The sequence below is a fragment of the Xenopus tropicalis genome, chromosome 7 (genome assembly GCF_000004195.4).
Source record: "Xenopus tropicalis strain Nigerian chromosome 7, UCB_Xtro_10.0, whole genome shotgun sequence".
In the NCBI taxonomy this organism is placed as follows: Eukaryota; Metazoa; Chordata; class Amphibia; order Anura; family Pipidae; genus Xenopus; species Xenopus tropicalis.
Genome location: NC_030683.2, coordinates 85,855,380 through 85,861,824, shown reverse-complemented (window position 1 = coordinate 85,861,824; position 6,445 = coordinate 85,855,380).

Here is a 6,445-nt window from a genome sequence, read left to right as displayed (position 1 = left end):
CTTTCACTCATCCCACCTATCACTAACAAATCAAACTCAATTTATATAAAAAGGTTGCAGTGTTGGGCTGGTCTGCTGGGGTACTGGGTTCTTCTCGGTCTGAACGGGTCATTTCATTTCTGGAACACAAAGTATAATACACAGAATAAAGCTTCCCATAAAGTTAAGGTTTATGTAATGTACTGGTGCCATAGGGATGTTCTGCACATACACTGGTAGAGAAGCCAAATGGCAATCCTGCCTTCATTTTGATCTGATTCCTGGGCTGTTTGACATCGACAGTCTATTCTTTTTGAGCTGCTGTACCTGTGGGTTTATACTTGAAAAAATAAGAATGACATGTACATTATAACACATTGAACTAAATTGTACCACTGAACCAAATATTGCATAAAATATGCAGTACAATGCACAACATATACTGTATATAATGTTTTTTATCTTCTTTTTGGATCACATTCAGTATGGCAACCTGTTTTGTTATCATCCATTTCAACAGAATGTGGATGGTTATTAAATATAAGTAGCAACGGGTCTTCCGTAGGCTTGCATGCTTATTATCTTCCTGGATAAAAATGAGTCAGGATAAATTGGAGCTTACAGCTCTAATCCTCCTATTAGGATAAAATTCTCAGGGCTAGCATTCATGACAAAAGGGAAAACCTTGCCTCATACAGCAACCAATCACAACCAAGGAAACAAGCTTATCAAGGCTTTGTATATGAGAAATATCATGTTTTTTTTAATTTTACACTCACACATGACTTTTTTGTTTGTGGAGGCTAAGGATGGGCATAGACTGACCTAAAGCTAATGGGAGATTCCTAGCGTAAACAAATAACCTCCCAACTACCTTGTGCGGTTCCCACTGCAAAAGTGCAGATGAGAGTGCTTTTTTTACCCTAAAATGCTTAGATGTAAAAGCATTCATACATGCACTTCTGTGAGGGGTTCTCCATCCATTTGTGAGTTAGATTTAAGGGGTAATTCACCTAAAATTAACTTTTAATATGATGTAGACATTGATATTCTGAGACAATTTACAATTGGACCTGTTTTTTATTATGTTTTTTCCGTTATTTAGGTTTTTCTCAACAGCTCTCCATTTGGTATTTCAGCAGCTATCTACTTCCTAGGGTCTTATTTACCCTAGCAATCAGGTAGTGGTTTAAACGAGAGATGGGATTATGAATAGTTAAGGGGCCGGTATGAAAAAATAAGTAATAAAAAGTCACAATGTTAGGCACCCCCAAATGAATTAAATCACTTACCTTTTACCCCGGGCTGGTGCCCCTGTTAGGAGAAAACAGCACCAGCCTGAGATACCTTGAGCAAACTCTTCCTTCTTCCTCTTTCTTCTGCCGGCGAAATCCCTGGGCTGGTGCATGCGCAGTAGATTGAAAAGCCGACTTTCTTGTTAAAAGAAAGTCGGAAACAGGAAGAAGGAAGCGCTCGCAGCTACCCCGGGCTGGTGCTGTTCTCTCCTAACAGGGGCACCAGCCCAGGGTAAAAGGTAAGCAACTTAAGTCACTTGGGGGTGCCTAACATTTTGGCACCTGCGTATACCACCTGTGGGAGTGGGATGAAACCTGCAGCAAAAGTTCAGAGTTGGTGAGGTTCTTAGGTAAAGTCTACAGCCTGCAGATTCTTCTTTTCAGTCTTCATTTCTGCACTGCCTTCAGTTTGTAATATCTTCCCAGCGCTGCCTGCATTTGTGCCTTGATTGGTCAATTTTACTGTCTGTCAAGAGAGCTGTGCTCTGATTGGAGAAGCAACAAAAAGAAAGATCAATCAGAGCACAGCAGAACTGGAGCTTGCAGGAACACAAGAAGATTTCTTAATGTTAAAGAATAAGTAAACCTTTTTTTTTCTATCAGTAAAATTACTCTAAACAGCCTCCAGAATTACCTACCTTTGTCCCAGCATTCTCTCTGACCTGGTTCCTAATTTAGAAGTTGATCGTTTCCTTTGCATCCTTGTGCACTTCCTGTTCAGTTCTCTCTTCAATTCAACTACTGTGGTTGACCTGGAGAGCCTTCTGGGCATGCCTGGAGGCAGCAGGAGCCAGTCTTTTTTTTTTGATGAGAGACCTGAACAGGAATTGGGGGCGGGGCTTCACTCTGCACAAGGAAACAATCAACTTCTAACTGAGGAACCAGGTCAGAGAGAATGCTGGGACAAAGGTAAGTAATTCTGGAGGCTGTATAAAGTAATTAAAAAAGTAATATAAAAAAAAAGGTTCTTTAAGGGTTACAGGACAGTGCAGAAAAGGAGTGAGGTTTTTTTTAAGGTGCCAAGGCCTATGCTCACACATTATAGAAAAAAAATTACAGAAAATCTTTTGAAAGGTACATAGAGTATGCCCTCATGGCATGTCAAGGAAGAACAATACATGGCTCTTCCAACAGTAACAGTGTGCAGCTTATAGTGTTCTGTTGTAAGCGGTTGTATTTCAACAAATTCCAAAATTCTGTTTTGCAGCATCCAAAAAATGCTGAACACATTTATACAACGCTTTACAGAGACTAAAACAATTTGCCCAGTAATTCAGTTCATAGCTCACAAAGGGCACAAAAAGTGTAATTATTGGGATAGCCATTTTGTATTAATTATTTGGCAGGACATCATGGCACTGATGCAATAGCTTTAGGCTAACCATAACAATCACAGGTTTAAAAAAAAAGGCAACAATGTGAGAAATTATGAAACTTGCTGTTTACTCATTCCTAGCAATAGTTAAATTGTCCCAACTTTGCTGTTATTATTCTGTTTGAGATTTTGTATTGCTGTTGTGCAGGTTCACTTCAGAAGAGGTAATAGCTTTCCCAGAGTGACACAGTGACACCCAGTGTATTTGTATGCAGAAATTCATCTGCGTTTTATTCATAGTAGGGCTTTTCCGAGTATAGGTCAGTTTTTAATTTCACTGCAAAAAAATTTGCGGTTGTGTCAAATAAAGGCACAACCACATCAAATATAGGCACGGTTGCGTCAAAAATTACACAGTTGTGTAAAAAAAAGATGCAAATTTTCTGTCGTTTTGCAAATATTTTAGCGAAGCCAAATGGGACAGATTAGCTCATCAGTACTCAGAACAGTATTAATATTTACTCACAAATTTTTCACTCAGATTTTACAGCTGTGCAAGTAAACTTCCTTTCTTCTACTTTCTGGACAGAGTGCTCAGTCAGAGTCCCTGCATTAGCGTTTCCAGCACAGCCCCTGTTACCCTCTCTCTGCCCCTGCTTTGATTCATAGAGCATTCTAGGAGAGACATACCATTTCTTTGGGTTTTTTACAGTCACTGTACCACGCTTTTATTAATGAATAATTTTATTAATATATTATCCCTCTGATTAGGTTGCCACCTGGCCAGTATTTTACCGGCCTAGCCAAGGCCAGGACCAGTATTACAAATTTACTTGCACTATATTTGCCAGTAAATATAGTGCAAGTAAATTTGTAATTATAGAAAGATTCCTTGTGCAGAAAACCCCACGTCCCAAGCATTCCATATAATAGATCCTATTACTATAGTAATGCAAGCAGCCTTAGCATAAGATCTATTAATCAATTTTGTCTATAGATATAGAAGGGGTCATTTACAAAATCCCCTGCCAAATTCTTGTGTATAAAGAGGTGTATGAAAAAAAAGCCATGTGATCTTTGTCACCACTTTTATCCCAAAAGTTTTAGCTAAATCAGTCCCACTGACTTCTGAATTTCACTAGATCTGATGTTGTGTAAAATAATGGCATTGTTTTTGGCATTAGTTTTGTGCAGTGATCCCCAATCAGTGGCTCATGATCAACATGTTGCTCTCCAACCCCTTGGATGTTGCTCTCAGTGGCCTTAAAGCAGGTGCTTATTTTTGAATTTCTGGTTAGGGGGAAAGTTTTGGTTGCATAAAAACCCAGTGTAGTTGCCAAACAGAGCCTTCTGTAGGCTGCCAGTCAATACAGGGGCTAATAAATAGCCAATTATAGCTCTTATTGGCACCTCCAGGAACATTTTTCAAGCTTGTGTTACTCTCCAAATCTTTTTCCATTTAAATGTGGCTCATGGGCATAAAAGGTTGGGGATCCTTGGTCTAGTGTAATGTAAATTCACAACTTTTAAATAACAAACTTATAACTTTGTAATGATTAACCCCAATTGCAATGCATAAAGAGAACAAGAAAGCTTTATAAACACTCCATTTATTTTATACCGACTATAATACATTTTTGGGGGGTTAGCTATTCTATTCTTCAGCCTTTTAAATGTGCACCTAAATATTTTGCAAATGCAGAGAATATGCAAATATACATGCAAATACAGAGTAATACAAGTCAAGGAGGATCTGAAAATAAGGTGAAATAACAGAAGCACGAGGTATTCCTTTGATGTGGCAAAACTGGTAGTCTGCAAAATTTCCTATTATAGAAAGAATGGGTGGAGAGTTAGTTTAGGAGAACTTGTTTATGCAATTTTGTTGTTAATGACTTTTATTACATTGATGGGCAAAAATATTATTATTTGTAAACATTTTAGGGGAATTTGAACTTGAATGCAAGTGCAGTGAGCAAGGAGCATTGGATGCAGTTTGACATGTTTTTTTGCACAATTCAGGAGGGGTTTCACCTGTCGCAGTTTCATGCTTGGTGCAATGATACAAATCATGTCAATGTGATATCTGAATGTGATCCTTTAGGAGCAAGTCTAATGTTCATATTAATGGAGCCTGCAGTGCAACCCTTGAATATATAATGTCTCTCTTGTAGCAAAAGCTGTATATTCATCAGAAATACAATTGGTGCCAGGACTTGATTAAATAATTAGAGCACACAAATGCTTATAAGCTCTTGATATCTATTAATTATTTACAAATCATATATGTAAAGCCGTACAATATGCACAGAAAAAATTAGTGACTACAAACATGAATCCTATGTGAATATAGAAGCTATCATAGATATAGACACATCCACACAATTATACACAATTGTAACTGCAACTACTCTAATGAAATCTTTGTGTGCATATATATATATATATATATATATATATATACAGTTTTGTATTGGATATGTGCTCCCTGCTGCAGACAATGGTGCTATGTAAATAATAATAATAAATATAATATTTCTTGAGCTAAACAATTGAAGCAAGCAATTGAAGCTACTTAAATTATATACCTCACAAGGACCAAACATGGAGTATTTTCCCAGTTTGCATTGTTTAGCTCAAAAAAGTAGCAACATTTGTATGTATGTATATTTTTATTTGCATAGCCCTACACACAGTGCAGTAGTTTTTCATCATATTTTCTGTACAGGCACAACCTAACTGTTTGTCATGGATTTTTGTGAGTTAGACCACAAGATTCCTAAGATAAGGAAATATGCAAACACTGCTACCAGATACATCCGAAATAGGAGGATGTCAAGCACGTATGCAATCTGTAGCCACTCCACCTCACTGTCATGACTGGAACTGTTTTCCACAGATTTCCTTATGCTGATAACCTCCTGTAGGATACTATCCAGCATGTCACGGTTTTCTTTCATTGGCAGAATAAGCCCCGTAGAGTTATTGCAGCCGGCAACATTTTCAAGGTTGTATTCGACCAGTTTCTCTGCAAAACAGAATTCATTCATCTTGTTCTAATGTAACAATAGGGTGTGGAAAATAATTTCATTTGTACTAAAGTTAGATGCTATGGCCAATATTTTACATTAGAAAAACTGTTACCCCTTTTGTTGGTTTCTGTATTTCTTGCCAGAGCCTATTTGACCCTGTGCACACTAAAACCCAAACCCCATTTCGTAATATTGTTTTATTTCCTTACATTTTATTTGCTAGCCTAACTAGTTCATTTACATACAAAAAACAGGAGCTATGAATAAACTGTAAAATATATAGTGAATAATGCATCCCCTATTGTAAAATATAGGGATATTATAAGATACCTTGCCATTTTACAACAGGGGATACAGAAATTGATAGAAACTAAGCACCGATTATAACTGATGACATAATTATCACATATCCATATTATAAACTTGTAGGAATACAAATAATATGCTGGGTTTTCTGTAATGAGTTTATTTTAATACATTGTACCTTAAAAATCTCACCAGCCTACTACATAAAAATACTTGATATCACATACAATTCATCACTCATGAATTCATATAGATTAAAAAGATAAAAACATAGGAAATAAAGGTCAATTTCCTTGGCTGTAGCGTTAGTTCATATATAAGACGAATTTTCAAGCTGGAATCCATGAATAAAAAGATTATTTCACAAAGCAGAGAGTGTTAGTTATGCAACAGCCTTTAAAGGACATGGTAAGTCTAAACACAATAATGGGTCTATGGAAAGGCATACCTTAATACACTATAGTACACCTCTGTCGGCCAACTTTTAAGCCCTTTAGTTGATCAACATCATTAGTTTC